This window comes from Diaphorina citri, unplaced genomic scaffold (genome assembly GCF_000475195.1).
Source record: "Diaphorina citri unplaced genomic scaffold, Diaci psyllid genome assembly version 1.1 scaffold276, whole genome shotgun sequence".
Taxonomy (NCBI): Eukaryota; Metazoa; Arthropoda; class Insecta; order Hemiptera; family Psyllidae; genus Diaphorina; species Diaphorina citri.
The window spans coordinates 51,448-70,012 of record NW_007377712.1 but is presented as its reverse complement, the minus strand read 5'-3'; the positions used below and the strand labels follow the sequence as shown (position 1 = coordinate 70,012).

The 18,565-nt window shown below is 34.8% G+C and overlaps 2 long non-coding RNA genes across 2 annotated transcripts; one reads left to right on the top strand and one right to left on the bottom strand.

Moving 5' to 3' along the window:
• The first annotated feature begins 2,117 nt into the window (after positions 1–2,117).
• On the top strand, positions 2,118–15,527 carry LOC113466473. Its single transcript, XR_003390858.1, has 2 exons — positions 2,118–2,349; positions 15,476–15,527. It is a non-coding gene; the product is annotated as an uncharacterized LOC113466473 (long non-coding RNA).
• Positions 15,528–16,163: 636 nt separating this feature from the next.
• On the bottom strand, positions 16,164–17,941 carry LOC113466474. Its single transcript, XR_003390859.1, has 2 exons — positions 17,864–17,941; positions 16,164–16,260 (listed from the first exon to the last, which is right to left on the bottom strand). It is a non-coding gene; the product is annotated as an uncharacterized LOC113466474 (long non-coding RNA).
• Positions 17,942–18,565: the final 624 nt, after the last annotated feature.

Sequence of the window (18,565 nt, the reverse complement as noted above, 5' to 3'; positions counted from 1 at the left end):
TGTACAGGGCTTGCATACCGGGGTCCAGCGATCATTCCCGGATCAGTCGAAGTTTTTTCCGGGAATTTTGTGCACTCAGCGTTGTCTTTTTGAGGAACTGAGGACTATTGAGTAGGGACCTGTGGCTTTATTAGTGGAATTAAAAATTGTACCTACATACCAGCAGATTTGCCAAATTATTGTCAGTCTGCATTCGAAATGACAATCAAATGGCTATTTGTGGTTTTCTGAAATTTTCGTGACCCGGGGTCCAGCGATCATTCCCGGATCAGTCGAAGTTTTTTCCGGGAATTACTTATGTGCACTCAGCGTTGTCTTTTTGAGGAACTGAGAACTATTGAGTAGGGACCTGTGGCTTTATTAGTGGAATTAAAAATTGTACCTACATACCAGCAGATTTGCCAAATTATTGTTAGTCTGCATTCGAAATGACAATCAAATGGCTATTTGTGGTTTTCTGAAAATTTCGTGACATTAGTCCGAATGTTTGAATAATGAATATTGCTGTCAGTTGCGGTTTTCTTATGACTTATTTGGTAGACAATGTAGGTAAATTTTTCTTTACCGAAATGTAAAGATTTTACCGGTTTAACTTGCAAACAAAGATGATCAGATGGATCGTTTTTCTCACGGGAAATTTACTGGAAAATTGGTGGTGTACACAGAGTTTGTGGAAAAAAATGTGTATTACTCTTTTTTTTTAGCTTGTTACTTAGTTTGAAGTTTGATGGACATCTGACAGTAACAAGTTTCATAACATACCCGGCGAGATAAAGGATGTAGCAACGTCATGACGAGATGAAAAAAATAGAATGAAAACGAATGACTGAAGAAATATGGAGTCCACTTTTTTATGTAACGAAGTAAAATAGGTACCTATAGATACTTGGTAGGTAAAAAATAGAAGTAGTTATATACGTAGGTATAGATATTAAATAATGTAAGTTCATGTAGAATAAGTAGCTACATTGTCTACACTTCGGTAAGTTGCTGGTTGCTATTAACATGGCAAAAAATGTAGGTATAAACCAATCAATTGGTGTACCATTTGTGCTCATACAAGTATGGACGTAGACTTGGTAGGTAAAAAATAGAAGTAGTTATATACGTAGGTATAGATATTAAATAATGTAAGTTCATGTAGAATAAGTAGCTACATTGTGTACACTTCGGTAAGTTGCTGGTTGCTATTAACATGGCAAAAATGTAGGTATAAACCAATCAATTGGTGTACCATTTGTGCTCATACAAGTAGAATGTAGCGGTCAGTTTTTTTTTTTTTTTTTTTTTTTCATATTTTGTCAGGTTTAGACGAGCTGACCCTACGAAATCTATTCGTCCTTCTTTTCTAATGTGTATGTAAAATTATGTTCATTATAGGTACTTAGGTACCTCTTTGATCTCACAGAGATTGTACCTCGTACGATGGATAACCACTTGGTTCTTGCCTACTTCAGTGTTATTATTATATTTTACAAACAATTTTCATACAATTTACGAGATTAATCTCATGTACTCAATTTTGTATGACAAAAACATTGCGTCCATTATAGAGAATCGGACACTTGTAAGCTGGTCGAACGTGTTTTGTGTATCAAAAGACCTTAATCCAAATATCCGTCCATTATAGAGAATCGGACACTTGTAAGCTGGTCGAACGTGTTTTGTGTATCAAAACACCTTAATCCAAATATGTACTACATGTTTTATTAGCTATTACAGAACAACGGAGTTCGCATGAGTAATGCTAAGCGTTCTACAATTCCTTGAACAGAACGACATATTCATAAAAGAAGAAACATTGTTTTCACGTGGTTTTTGTAGGAAATACAATGTTGGTGTTTTACAATAGAACTGGAATCCTTGGTGGTTTGTGATCCCGTTGAGTTTTGTGTACCTCGTTTGTGATTGCTAGAAAAGATTACTTACCTACACTTGACTGTAAAATATAGGGGCAGTTTGTATTTCCATGCCTTTACTCTGATAGCCTTTATGTAGTTTTAAACCTATTTCGGAACCTATTTAAATATAGATTATGATACCTTGAGGTTCCATATGCTTTGACCATGATTTTCAGTGATTTGAAATCAGCTGTTCACATTTTATCTGCACGTGTTCTCAAATATCAAAAAAAAATCTTTTATTCTTTTTCAAATTTTGTATTTTTTGTGTTGTTGAAAGATTGCCTTCTTTATTCTTGAAAATTTATTATAAATTGCCTTTATTTTTGTAAAAAATACTTTTTGAGAAAGTGGTGGTGAGTCGTTTTCCTTATTGTACAGTGTGGAGTGTTGGTTCCTGACCCCTCTACATTCTCTGCAAGAGTCCAGTCTTGTCTACAAGTTTTGGGTAAGTCCATAGGTCCTTCCCATCTATTGGAAAGTGTTTTAATTAAATTTCATTCTAAGACCTCTGGTTCATGAAGATAAGGAGAGAACTGCAACTCTGAAGAAACTGCTTAGATTTGGGGCTTATCAGGAACCAAGCTGATGACACCTGTGTATCTTGCTGCCTTTTCCATTATTAACAAATTCTGCCCATAAGTAGATGGCCAAAACATATTTTTTTAAAGCAAGCTTCTACAACCGTACAAAAAATGTATTAACCTCAGTTTGACATCACTAATGTGGGGGACTACAGGTTCATATTGAAATGTTTGTTGACTGCTTAGGGTGGTTGGAGACTGAGCAAGACTCGGAGACTCAAATTCTCAATCTAACCATAGCCTCTGAGTACAAGTACCTGTATATTACATTATGTATTAAAAGCTGTGGGGTGATATGCACACTATGCACAGATTATCTAAGATATTACCCAAGTGTTTTTGTACTCAGTGTTATTTGCCTTCCAAACAAACAAATACAGGCTCATAGATCTAACTTGTAGACTTACAAACTCACTTTGTTCAGTCAATGAGTTATCTCAAGAAATGACATGAAATTGGCAACATTGTTTGTCTTAAGTTAAACTTAAGTTTATCTTTAGATTTCATACATACGGGGGGTAGACTTACAAACTCACTTTGTTCAGTGAATTAGAAATCAGGTAAACATTAACCTGGCTCGGGTAATCTGTTGGTGTTGTTTGTTGGTCTTCTATGTGGGAAGCTCTCTTGAAGTCAACTATGCACTTGAAATTTTGCAATAAGTACTTTGACATTGCAACAATTAAGGCTAGAGATACCTGTTAAAATCTTATAATGGTTATTCAATATTTTCAAAGGGGTTTCTTTTGAAAAAAATCATGAAGTAGGTACCAAGTGCAAGTTTTTTTTTTTCTTTTGATATAGTATTTTTATTATTTTTCTGGTGTTGGAAACTGTTTACACTACAATACGAATACATGACAGTAAATGTGAAAAGAGTACCTCAAAGAATTTAGACCACTTCTGGTGCCGTATTGCCTCTCGTTCCTCTAATTATTTGAACAATTTTCCACTTGTCATGATCGTATCGTTTTCCATAATGTCTTAATAATCAGGACGGACGGTCTGGATCGGCGTTTTTCTAGCTAATTAATTCGATTTCAATCGAAACAGATGAAAATCAAGAGGTAAAAAATCTGACCGTAACCGTCAGTTCAAGAAAAACAAACGAAAATCAGAGCTTGAACAAATTCTGGCCGTGTGTGAGCAATTCGTCAGGCGGCATCCATATTGTTCCGCCGAATTATTCGAGTCCAATTGATCGGTGAACCGTTTTCTTTTTCTTCTTCGATTCGCCATTGCCCGTGTGTAGATCTGTATCGTGTAAATCAAGTTCATCTACTAATCGTCCGAGGATTACGTTTGTTTCATTATCGTCTGTCCTACACCGTTTCATTATGCTGCTCTTCATCTTAGTACGTATTTCTTTAGCAATTTTAGAATATCCTTAAGGCCAAATCCTGATTTCCCGCTTTCCTAATTTAGCGTTTTCAACTCAGTAAGGACAAGATTTTGCTTTCCGTGTCCATGGATACCTTTTCCTAAGATGTAAGCTGTAAGCATTTCATTGGAATTGTAGATCAAGGCAATTTTAGACAAGGCAGTGCGAAACTGTGGTTCCTTGTAATCTGATAAAATCTGCTCTTGGGGTGTATTAGCAATTTTAGAATATCCTTAAGGCCAAATCCTGATTTCCCGCTTTCCTAATTTAGCGTTTTCAACTCAGTAAGGACAAGATTTTGTATTCTTTGCTTTGCGTTCCGTGTCCACTGTCCATGGATACCTTTTCCTAAGATGTAAGCTGTAAGCATTTCATTGGAATTGTAGATCAAGGCAATTTTAGACAAGGCAGTGTGAAACTGTGGTTCCTTGTAATCTGATAAAATCTGCTCTTGGGGTGTACGTTGACAGTTGACACCATACCGTAGTGACGCAAAACAATGCACGTCATTCCATGTTTATCTCTTCTATTGAACGCTACATGGCAAGTTGTATCGCTGACGATAGGTTCTATTGGGAAAAACGTCGCTACCCAGTCGAGTAGGTTTACTTTTTTTGAAACAAACAATAATTCATTGGGCAACGAATGCTCTAAGTGTTTTTACGAAGGCTTAGTGAAGCGAAACAATAGCAAGAGAGGTAATCTAGAAGAATTTCCATGAGTATATTGTGGGAACATGGCTCTAGACACTTTCACCGAGTGTGCTAAACTCTATGCTTTGTATGTTAAATGTATGAACTCCTTCAGATTACCCGTATGTACATAAACATACATAACAACATTCAACAGCTACATACACAGTAGTTGTAAAAAAAAAAAAAAAAATCGATCGCAGAGTTCGGCTAGTTTGAGAAAAGAGTGATTATGTTTACAGTGTGTTCATGAGGTCTCTTGCCCTCAACTTTGAGGGCAAGTGCCCTTATTTTGAACTTCAAAGGCCGTTTCAGGGGAGCTGTCAGAGTTATCCTTACGATAAAGGTAGAAGGAAACGAATAATTTGAAGTACCTACCTGTTCGCACTTTTTTTTCTTCCAACTTAATTAGCTTGCATCTTCAAGCATTTAATTATCGACCCTTGTTTTGGCCGTTAATTATAGTATTGTGTCTGTTGCCAGTTCACTAGGAGTAGTACTTATTGTTTTTATGCACAATGGTTGATCCTATTTACTCCATCTGTTCCATACAAGCTGATAATGTCCAGCATTCTGTCATCGAATAACGTACATTGTTCAAGAAGTACACCTATTCTTTAACAAAATAGTTCACTCTATATTGCAAAACGTGTACTTTTTTTATGCTTCATTTTTTCCATTAAACTACAATGATGATTATGACGTAACCAGTGAACCCCTTGTCCAAAATACAAGTGTGTGGACAACAATTAAATATGGAACACCGTAGACAGCCTGTCTTTATAAGACATGACAGTATTCTGTAAAATAACAGTCGGTGTACAGTGCTGGTTCGTGATAACCTAAGAACAAGGTGGACTCGATTAATTAGCTTTTATTCAACAAAATTTTAAACCAACAATTGCTAGATTCGTTTGGAAAGAAGAAGAGGCCAAACTGCTAGAGCAAATAGTTTGGGTTTTGGATTCCAGAACTTAAATAACAGTCGGTGTACAGTGCTGGTTCGTGATAACCTAAGAACAAGGTGGACTCGATTAATTTGCTTTTATTCAACAAAATTTTAAACCAACAATTGCTAGATTCGTTTGGAAAGAAGAAGAGGCCAAACTGCCAGAGCAAATAGTTTGGGTTTTGGATTCCAGAACTTGCCATGTAGTTGTAGGTACATACATCTAGTTTCTTGTTGTTCTCTTCTTCTGTGGACAAATTGGTTCTAATTTACTTATAGGACCAGTCATCCCGTTCGTTCATTTTTCCTACACTGTTGCAAAGTATTGACTATATTTCGACATCGTCCAAGTTACATCATCTTATAATCCACTTATTTTTCCCCCGACACTTTTTCATATAGCTCGCGGTATGTGGGTGGCTGATATGAAACACCTTCTTTAAAAATAACACCATGGTCTCCCAATGTTGTTTGTAATATTAGGTAATAAGACTAGACTAGGTTCCAGAACATTGACGATCCACAAAAGAAAGAAGACGAAAATGAAACTGGAGAAAAGAAAGATCTCATATTATTATTCTTATAACTTTTATTGAAAACTGTGTGAAACGCTAGAAGCTATTGGATGTAATGACGGTGCTAGCTCTAAGTACAATAGCTTCACTGAATAGAATTTTAGATCCAGTAGCAGCGAAGACTGTATTTTATAATTATAAAAAAAGAAGAGAAAAGTTGAAGGTATAAATACTGTAGGTGTACTATCTCATTTTTAATTTTCGGCGACCTCTCTAGTATATACAACAAATTGAACATGAAACCTTTTATAGAAAGGTCTTCGAACATTTCGAATTATCGCATTCAGATCTACTACATTAATAACCTACATTACCTACAGACCTTCAGAAAATGTTCCTACTTTAAAAGTTTGACAAATTACCAAATAAATACCTAAGCAGATTAATCTCATTTCATTACTTAGATTTAAATTGATAATACCCCTCCATTACCAAATAAATACCTAAGCAGATTAATCTCATTTCATTACTTAGATTTAAATTGATAAAACCCCTCCTTCATATTAATTACGTATTGTTTGTCGTTGTTAAATAGTTTCATTTAAACTGTTAAAGTCCTCAGTTAAAAGTCCTCAGAAATACTCACTAGGTTTCTTCTGAAATGAATACGTTCAGTTAGTTTGATATCTGTAAATGGGATAGTAAAGTCAAGTATTGAATCGAGTAGGAAAGCCAGCCGTTCCGAGAACGAACATTATCCCATCAGGATAAAATCCGCCCCGGGCGGGAATCGAACCCGCGGCCCAGCGCTTACAGGGCAGACGCACCACCAACTAAGCTAACTAGGCTGGCCAATAGTTTCCTTTAAATTTAAACTGTTAAAATCCTCAGTGGAAAGTCCTCAGAAATACTCACTAGGTTTCTTCTGAAATGAATACGTTCAGTTAGTTTGATATCTGTAAATGGGATAGTAAAGTCAAGTATTGAATCGACGTCCATTATAGAGAATCGGACACTTGTAAGCTGGTCGAACGTGTTTTGTGTATCAAAACACCTTAATCCAAATATGTTGAAAATAACAAATATGTTGAAAATAACGTCAATTTAAATAATCGGGCCACTTCGGTAGTTGCTGGTTGCTATTAACATGGCAAAAAATGTAGGTATAAACCAATCAATTGGTGTACCATTTGTGCTCATACAAGTGTGGACGTATAGCTGGTACATATAAATAATGGTTTATGTTATGTATTGAATTAATATTAAATAAACCCATTTTCCATCTTAAAATTAGTTGTATACCCAAGTATTTATCTTTTCAAATCGTCAGAGTCCATGGAAATGTTTTACATATTTATTCTTGTCACACTTCACAGGAGCATTCCTCGGCTGTAGGTGGTAAATTTCTTTAGATACCATCTTATACTTACAATATTATTATGAATATCATCACTAATTATGAAGAATGATAATTTTAATTTCTTCATTAATGTAATAATGTTTTAATTACATGTCGTAAATTACACAAGTTGTGTAATTACGTCAACAGAAAATTCAGTTGCTTGTTTTAAGCTGTTTCATAGAGTTTTGGGTGGTCTCAATTCTATCCAAGCCTCATTAAACCGCTCTCCGGAGAAGTGAAATTGTCAACAGCCTGGCATATGGCCTTGCTTTATTATGCTTTCTTACTTGTTGTTACACATTTTTATAACTTTAATTGTGCGAAACGTTTGTTTTTGAACGTTGAAGAAAAGGAAACATTTATTATTTATTATAAACCATTTTCATTATGATTATTTGAATAATAAAACACGGTTACACATTTAAAATCTCTGGATCAGGCCATTCTTCAATACCTACTCATAGACGGTACTGTACCAAGTTTAGTACCATAATAAAACACGGTTACACATTTAAAATCTCTGGATCAGGCCATTCTTCAATACCTACTCATAGACGGTACTGTACCAAGTTTAGTATTATTGTATCCTATCCTTTTCATTCTAAATAGAATTTCATTATTTGTTTCAGCGCAGCGCACACTTCAATATGTGAGGCCTGAATAATCAGTGGCGATAGTTTGAAAATCAATGAGTTGTTTTGAAAATTCAAGAAGTCAACAACGCTAAAAGTAATAACTAGATATCAAGTTACATATAAGGCGATCAATTTATTCAGACGATTCAATTAATATAGGACATGGAAAATACGAATTTCGAAAATTTTGTTCCTCTTCCATGTTTCTGTATGGATCACAGCCTTAGTTCCCTGGGTATCCGATTCTGTTCCATATCGCACTCTTCTTCACTGAGACCGGGTCGTAAAATACTATTAGAACAGATGAACAGAATCTCATTTGCTACATCTAGGTAGATTATCTTCTTTATAATAAAGTATGCAATTTCATTAAAATTTAATGGCACTGATGGATGCCCTGGCATGGAAGTTCAATATTCGTCAGACCTGATGCCGCCGCTTTTAATAATAAATTCATTTGTCATTTCTGGACCTTATCGAGGGTTGGGCTCACCTTGAACATTTTTTCATTCCGTCTATTATGTTCTCATATTTTCAAATTTCCTTTCAACTTTCAAGATATTAGTATTTCTCTGACATGCAGGTAGGTATCGCGCTCGCTTGCTATTTGGTCCCGAAAATTTGCACTCGTATTTCTCTTGCATATACTTCAATAGATTACTTCTCGTGTTGACCCAGCAAATGTGGAAAGCATTGTGTCTCTTTTCTTCTATCCATTGAGGGGCATACTACGTCACACCACACGAGTAAAAAAGGGCGATGAAACACTCATCTTCAAAGATTTGTAGAAGCTTGAAAACGCATACTTCTTGCTCCTTGCTAAGCGACATTTTAGGGGATTTAGGGACCGTTTTGGATGTTTTTGAGTACGCAATGCACTTTTTGGGTACTTTTACATCGGAAAAGGACTCTATCTCGAAAAAAATTGTCATTTGGTTGAGCCCCATTGAGATAGAACTGTAGATTTACAATCATAAAAGTTTGACACGAACGACCACCCTGTATATTACATAACGATAACTTTTCGATGTCTCATTGTCCACTTTTCATTTTTAATGGCATTCCTTTGTCTGCTGGTCAGAAAATTTACTTTTTATTCTCATACACATTAATATTAAACATTAGTCGCAAAAAAATAACGTTGAAGCAGCCATGGTTTACGACCTCGCATGAACTGACGTCATCACGAAAAAATGGCTGCCCGAGAAAATTTTGTGCGTTTCAAAATTCGAAAATTTCAAACGAAGATTTCTCCTCTTAGAAAGCCTCAAATAAAATTTTAAGCATTCCTATTGAAATCAGCGTGTTTCGAACTTCCTTTATCAGCGAAGAAAAAAAAAAAAAGTGGTTGAGCCCCATTCCCAGGTATTCTTGGGCACTTGGACAAGACATCGAAAAGTTATCGTTATGTAATATACAGGGTGGTCGTTCGTGTCAAACTTTTATGATTGTAAATCTACAGTTCTATCTCAATTCCCAGGTATTCTTGGTATGCCTATTGATGATTTCATGTCACCTTGTATGTAGTTGTAGATGGATGAAATGAAACCTCCTAACTCTATCCACTCACACATCAGAATAAAGAAAAATCATAACAATAAAAAATATGAAATAAGAATAGATTTTTTTTTTTTTTTTTTACAAAATAGAAGGAAAATTATTAGTCCGAGGGCTATCTTGAGAAAATATGTTTTTGATAAATAATTCATGGGGTCGGTAATTACATGTAACCCAAAACCGTAGTTTCACGCCAGAAAGCGGCATTTCTTACCCCAATCTAAATTACCTAGTTTTTCAAGTTCCGTTTATAAGTTTTAGAAAAAATAGATTTTTTATTGAATATCTATCTAATATGTTTCCATAATTTCTTTCAGAAAAAGTGCAAAAAAGGTCGCGATAGCTCCCTAGAATCTGGAAAAAGCTATCCTGAAAGTGCCAACGCAACGCGGCGCTCCCCTGGAAGTATTATTGTCTAAAACACGATTTTCCAAGATGGCCCACGGACTAAAAGGAAAAAAAAAATATGTAGATATAGTTAGACAGAGTATAATATTGGTTGGACATGTAGTCTATGTAGTATGGTAGTAGCACCGTGAGAACTTTCAGTTTTCTGTGCACTTGTATCTTTGGTGTGCGAAAGGCAGTTTTCTTGCGAAATTTTGTTAGGGACAAAAGTCTAGCAGGTCAGTCAGCTTTGTAGTTGATACCAGTAACCATTGGTCAGTACGTAATGAGATTTATGACATCTAGGGTTGTGTCCCTCCACATCCCCACGTGTCTTCAAATCTGCTTCTGTATCATTTTATCCTACCCTAGAGATAAATTGTATCAGGGACAGTTTATTTCTCGTAAAACACATTCCGAGCATAATTTATGCCGAAAAAGAAATAACAAATATTATGGAGCACATTATTTTTACAACATAATTATGAAGGAAGAGGGGTGGTATACAGACCTCCCAAATTATTCAAACAAAGGTTGCAAAGGTCAGGGTTGGATCTAAGAACACACATTTATGAGGAGTTACGAGTACATAGGATAGCATTTACAGTATTTTCGTTTTAGGGGGTGTCTGGTGTAATTAGGTGAGCGTGGTTGGTGACATGTTCTGCCACAGTGCTGCTCCGGGGCGCAGATGTGTACATAAGTACCTTTACATTTTGCGGTGATATGTCTATCCTGTTGGTAGGAAAAACTGAAAATGGAAAAGTCAAGGAAATGAGGGTTGAAAAAGGTTGAATTTCTTCATTTACGTTTTCCTCTGCTGAAGTTTTACATTTATCAGCCGATTTTAGTTCTCCATCATTCCTTTGATTTGTTATAGGAATAGGTACTTGACCAAATTTACAAGTACCTAACCTACACCCTTCCATTGTTGTTCTTGTGTGAATCCACTCCTAGAATTTCGAATATACCGACATTAAGATTATGATAAATCGTATCTCGAAACGGTCGGTCATGGCTGGGCTAATATTTCGCCCATTAATTACACAAATCGTTCTAAACCTCCCTGGTTGCATGCTTATTTTATTTCAATACAAGGTCTAAAAAATAAGGGCACTCTCCAAGAAAGTGAAACACCAAATTTGTATAGAAAAATCTTGCAACTTTATTTGTCCAGGCTGATTTGTAATGTGTGTTTTGGCCTTTTGTATTGGTTTACTTCGTCAGTCTAAATTAAGCACTATGCTATACTACTCTTGTAGTTGGGTACCTAGCTATGTACAGCATACACTTAGATATTATGTATTTTTCGAACTTATGTACATTGAATGATTTCACATTTTGTTGAACCCTGATTAGGTTCTTAATATTTATGTTATTATATCCACAATGTAAGTGCGGTACGAGTACTTAGTACGAAGTGACATAGGTATCTGAATCAAGATCAAGAATCACAGTTTTGAAATCTATGTATTGCTTTACTTCGTCAGTCTAAATTAAGCACTATGCTATACTACTCTTGTAGTTGGGTACCTAGCTATGTACAGCATACACTTATATATTATGTATTTTTCGAACTTATGTACATTGAATGATTTCACTTTTTTTTTTGAACCCTGATTAGGTTCTTAATATTTATGTTATTATATCCACAATGTAAGTGCGGTAATTTCAAACTTATTTTATCAGGAAAGTAGCCATGATTGCTGGGAAAATACTGAAGAGGTTCTTGTGGTAGTTCATTTTCCACCAGGATATTGTGCCTCTCCCTAAAGCTCACAAGACAAAGATACCAAGATAAGTAATGTACAAAGCAGCACAAGCCCTTTTAATATCAATTTTTTTGTCTCTGGTATTCCAAGACAACACGTGCTCTTCCTTTCCTTCATGTGTTGTATTTTTAATCAACTCCAACTCGAAATTCTTTGCACACACAGATTTTAATATTTTAAATTTCACGCATTGATATTGGATGTCATAAAGTATAACATAAGCATATACCTAATTTGGGTGAGGTATGTATGCGATGTGTAGCATACGTGAATTTTTTCATGTTTTTTGTTATTCTTTTAAAAAAAGTCACATCAATTGAGCCGCTCATCTTTTAATGTTTTGTGATTTGTGCGCCCTAAACATTTCATCAATAATGTCAACTGAAACTCCTTCTGCAACAGTTGGTATTCTTCCTTTCAGAACCTCATACCATATTGTCTTTTTTTGTGGTGACATGACAACTTATTTTTTGAAAGAAAGAAATTTGAAAACCAATTCACCCATGAGGTAACTTTCTCTTGTAGGTACATTTATATTTATTATTCCTATTTTGCTTGTGTAGATGAGAAATAGGTAAATAGTGGCATTGAAGTCCTAGCAGAAATGACCATCCAAACACAATCCATTGTCTCATGAAATATTGGGTAGAATGTAGCGAGTCAGTGTGATTTTTTTTTTTTTTTTTATATTTTGTCAGGTTTAAACGAGCTGACCCCTTAGGTACCTCTTTGATCTCACAGAGATTGTACCTCGTACGATGGATAACCACTTGGTTCTTGCCTACTTCAGTGTTATTATTATATTTTACAAACAATTTTCATACAATTTACGAGATTAATCTCATGTACTCAATTTTGTATGACAAAAACATTGCGTCCATTATAGAGAATCGGACACTTGTAAGCTGGTCGAACGTGTTTTGTGTATCAAAACACCTTAATCCAAATATGTTGAAAATAACAAATATGTTGAAAATAACGTCAATTTAAATAATCGGGCATGTAGATACCTACTTGAGTAGGTAGTTAATGTGATCGGTAATCATTTCGTATCCATGCGATTGTTTGTCAAATGTTTTCATGTCCCTTCTTACCTAAAAACGCGGTAAAACGTTGAATTTTCAATAGGCGTGAAGGAGTAGTAAGGCTTTGGTGTTTCTTTAAGACAGTGAAATAGATTCATACGTGTCTCATACTCTGAACAACTTGACACGAACACAAGTTATTCAGTTAGTCTAAAAGGTACAGAGGTTTAAACCTTAAGTAAAATTGTTTTTGTTAATCCACCTTTGCTTTTTCTTTACCGAAATGTAAAGATTTTACCGGTTTAACTTGCAAACAAAGATGATCAGATGGATCGTTTTTCTCACGGGAAATTTACTGGAAAATTGGTGGTGTACACAGAGTTTGTGGAAAAAAATAAAACCTTGACCAGAGATTCTCAGTGTTACCTTGAATATAAATGTACAGGTGACACGTTGACAGTACCAACTATAAATTAATATTGTTCATTGTTTCTTTACATCTTGTAAAATGGAGATACATATCCATCGAGAGGTTATCAAGGCTTCCTTTCCAGTTTTCTTCATTCAAAATTTACATCTCAACAAAGATTAAAGAATGATGACTAATTTTGTGTCACGCTAATCTAACTTATGAATTCCTCCTGTCTCCTGTCCAATCATTTCTTGAATCCTAATCATGGACTTCTTAATTCGTCCATTTCACATCTTTATTTGCTCCTTTCAATTTTTCCCTCATTAAAATTCTTTGAGCTTACTCCTACATTATATGGGTTCCAGTCGATGTCGATCGACTTCGGATCGACTGAAGTGTAAAGTGTAGACGCATCTTTAGAATTAGGTACCTGTGTATAGAAAATTCATAAAAAAATAACTATTTATCTTGGAATCGAAAGAAAAAAACTCATCAGAAACCTTTTTCAATGAAATACTATGAAGTCCATGGGAACGAAAGCCTTGTTTGGTTCATTAGTTCCGAACCATCACACATCGTAGCCTTCAGTTTGGTGTTTGATAATACCAAAACCTAACCTATCAACCTGGCTGGATCAGAACCAAGATCGCTTTTCATTATTTTTCATCCATTTACCACGAGGCTTATGTTGTCGTCTAAAAATCCATCGATCTCTGGATCTATCTACATATCATATAAATGAAAATTTACTTTTGGTTGTTGCCTAGAATCATGCAATTTTTACTCTTTATTACTTTGGTTTTACTGATATAAATTTCCCAAAACCTAACCTATCAACCTGGCTGGATCAGAACCAAGATAGCTTTTCATTATTTTTCATCCATTTACCACGAGGCTTATGTTGTCTAAAAATCCATCGATCTATGGATCTATTATATGTATAGTTTTTCTTTACCGAAATGTAAAGATTTTACCGGTTTAACTTGCAAACAAAGATGATCAGATGGATCGTTTTTCTCACGGGAAATTTACAGGAAAATTGGTGGTGTACAGGTACACAGAGTTTGTGGAAAAATTAAAACCTTGACCAGAGATTCTCAGTGTTACCTTGAATATAAATGTACAGGTGACACGTTGACAGTACCAACTATAAATTAATATTGTTCATTGTTTCTTTGCATCTTGTAAAATGGAGATAGATATCCATTGAGAGGTTATCAAGGCTTCTTTTCCAGTTTTCTTTATTCAAAATTTACATCTCAACAAAGATTAAAGAATGATGACTAATTTTGTGTCACGTAATCTAACTTATGAATTCCTCCTGTCTCCTGTCCAATCATTTCTTGAATCCTAATCATGGAGAGATTCTCAGTGTTACCTTGAATATAAATGTACAGGTGACACGTTGACAGTACCAACTATAAATTAATATTGTTCATTGTTTCTTTACATCTTGTAAAATGGAGATACATATCCATCGAGAGGTTATCAAGGCTTCCTTTCCAGTTTTCTTCATTCAAAATTTACATCTCAACAAAGATTAAAGAATGATGACTAATTTTGTGTCACGCTAATCTAACTTATGAATTCCTCCTGTCTCCTGTCCAATCATTTCTTGAATCCTAATCATGGACTTCTTAATTCGTCCATTTCACATCTTTATTTGCTCCTTTCAATTTTTCCCTCATTAAAATTCTTTGAGCTTACTCCTACATTATATGGGTTCCAGTCGATGTCGATCGACTTCGGATCGACTGAAGTGTAAAGTGTAGACGCATCTTTAGAATTAGGTACCTGTGTATAGAAAATTCATATATATATAAAAAAAACTATTTATCTTGGAATCGAAAGAAAAAAACTCATCAGAAACCTTTTTCAATGAAATACTATGAAGTCCATGGGAACGAAAGCCTTGTTTGGTTCATTAGTTCCGAACCATCACACATCGTAGCCTTCAGGTTGGTGTTTGATAATACCAAAACCTAACCTATCAACCTGGCTGGATCAGAACCAAGATAGCTTTTCATTATTTTTCATCCATTTACCACGAGGCTTATGTTGTCGTCTAAAAATCCATCGATCTATGGATCTATTATATGTATAGGTATGTAGATCCATAGATCTAGATCCAGTATGTAGATCCATAGATCCAACCAAAAGTAAATGAAAATTTACTTTTGGTTGTTGCCTAGAATCATGAAATTTTTACTCTTTATTACTTTGGTTTTACTGATATAAATTGTTTTCTTTTTGTTTCATACAGGTATTTGGGAAGACACTATGCTTCAGTCATTATACCAAATCACAGGTCGCCAATTGATGCAACTGGTGCCAGGATGAATTTTGGAGTCCATTTGTGACACACTATGCTTCAGTCATTATACCAAATCACAGGTCGCCAATTGATGCAACTGGTGCCAGGATGAATTTTGGAGTCCATTTGTGACATGTCCAACTCATTGAAATCTGTAAGTAGAATGCTGTACTACTGTAGGCGGTAGGCGTCATCATTTTAGAATTGTGTACCTACCTGTACCATAGTTGGTAAACAGTCTTAAATTAAACAAACAGTTAGAAACTTTATTGAAACTCTCACAAATAAAAAACAGTGGTCTCCGAACCTAGACAAATAAACTAATTGACGCCTTTTTGAGGATGGCAAGTTCACAATACGTCTCTATCATATCAGTAATAGCAATCAGTAATTGAATTAGATACTTGTAGTAAATAGAACTGAGCTGTTTGTGTTTGTATTTATTTTCTATCTATTGGTTTGTTAGGCTTGTAACACTTTGAGCTTGGTAAATAGAACACTTGTATACGTCCCTTAACACTATTCATTGAAATTGTCAGGAAAAAGTTGAGTTGTAGGGTTCAGCATATGAGGATATTTTTTTGTACATTGTTGCATCTTTAAAACTCTACCTACCAGTATAATTTATTGATATTGGTTTCGCATTGAATTGCATGTCTCATTTGAATGCTTATGTTTGCATTCATTGTCACAACACTGTTCCCAGAATTTCATTCAAATATTCAGTCACTTCACTGTAAGAACAATGAAGAAAAAAAAAATCGTTTTAAATTTTATTATTGGAATTTGTAAAGCAGAAATCAGTAGATTGGTTGATTTCCAAACTGCATCAGTACCATATTGGTTTCGCATTGAATTGCATGTCTCATTTGAATGCTTATGTTTGCATTCATTGTCACAACACTGTTCCCAGAATTTCATTCAATCATGACATAGTCACTTCACTGTAAGAACAATGAAGAAAAAAAAATCGTTTTAAAATTTATTATTGGAATTTGTAAAGCAGAAATCAGTAGAGTGGTTGATTTCCAAACTGCATCAGTAGGCTGTGCTGTGCTTTGGAAGCAATACCTACTATGTATGTATTTCATTGCTTACAAAATGTTTGGGTGTTATAACCACACACAGACCAGGAGTGGGTTTATTTGTCAAGCAATTTTCCTTTTAATTTTGAACAATTTTAAGAAAAGAGGAACATTCATTTGAAATTGAAACCGATTTTCTCAATAATATTGAATGATACACTTGAATTGCTTGACAAATAAACCCACTCCTGGTCTGTGTGTGGTTATAACACCCAAACATTTTGTAAACAATGAAATACATACATAGTAGGTATTGCTTCCAAAGCACAGCACAGCCTACTGATGCAGTTTGGAAATCAACCAATCTACTGATTTCTGCTTTACAAATTCCAATAATGAAATTTAAAACGATTTTTTTTCTTCATTGTTCTTACAGTGAAGTGACTGAATATTTGAATGAAATTCTGGGAACAGTGTTGTGACAATGAATGCAAACATAAGCATTCAAATGAGACATGCAATTCAATGCGAAACCAATATCAATAAATTATACTGGTAGGTATAGAGTTTCAAAGATGCAACAATGTACAAAAAAATATCCTCATATGCTGAACCCTACAACTCAACTTTTTCCTGACAATTTCAATGAATAGTGTTAACTTTATAGTTTTCGATCACAGTTTAAGTATGGCTTTCAGTTTTAAAGGAGAGAACGTATCCCACTTCGGTCAAGACGCTCTACATGTATCAGTCTAGCGCTATATTGATTGCACAATAACTACTTGCATATGTAGGTATATTAGGGCTTAAGGCCTGAGGCTTGGGTTTGATATTTGGAGACTTACCTAAGAAAAGGTTCAACTGACACTCCAAATTTCATTTTTCTAAGTTAGGCACCTAGAAGAGAAACACGTTTTCCAAGATCTGTGGGAATACAAATTAAATTTTAGAAGTCCTTCACTATTTGATGTTCAGGTCGGCAGATTACAAACAAAAAGAGATGAACTCTTAATGATTTTCTTATTTCTTACAAAAGAACTGATTTTCAATTATTTTGATTTAAAATAAACATTTGGGTAACAAAGCAAAGCCTACCTACGTGTTGATTCATTTGTTTTCTTCAATTTTCGGGCTGTGCTGTGCTTTGGAAGCAATACCTACTATGTATGTATTTCATTGTTTACAAAATGTTTGGGTGTTATAACCACACACAGACCAATTTCAATATTATTGAGAAAATCGGTTTCAATTTCAAATGAATGTTCCTCTTTTCTTAAAATTGTTCAAAATTAAAAGGACTCCCTTAACTTACCATAATTTCGTCCTTTGTGTCCGGTCCTACTATTTTGTGTTGGTTCCTATGGAGAATAATGTTGTGTATTATACACACAATGACAACTATTTAGTTCCCCCCCATATTTAGTACATCAAGATCCCGCATTTAGTTTGGTAAATGGTCGCATTTACTACAGACAAGTTGAGGATATACGAAAACAGTATTTCTCTTGAATAGTATCTCCATCTACCCATGGTGGTTGATTGAAACGTGACAACTTCCGACTTTCGCCTGGGTTTCATTCTACCCAGGAGGTAAACCACCTTTTACCATCTTAATATGTGTCTTCATTTTCAACACTTATTAAAGCATGTAACGTTTTCATTGTCCAGTTTGTAATGGAAATTGTTCAGATATACCATCTTAATGTGTGTCTTCATTTTCAACACTTATTAAAGCATGTAACGTTTTCATTGTCCAGTTTGTAATGGAAATTGTTCAGATGTAATTGTTTTATTGTCAATTCTGTGTAAATTGTTTTGTTCTTTTTCTTCTAGAAGAATAAGATCAATATTATGAGTTGGTTTTTAGTCAATTTATAGGTGGCATTGTAGGCTCAAGACAAGCTGTGAAGTTTTCGAATTTTTCAAAAGAAATCTTCTATTGTCCTCATCCAAAGTTTTCCAGAATTTTATATGAAATATTTTGTGTGCGGAGCACAGTCACTTACGTTCATCA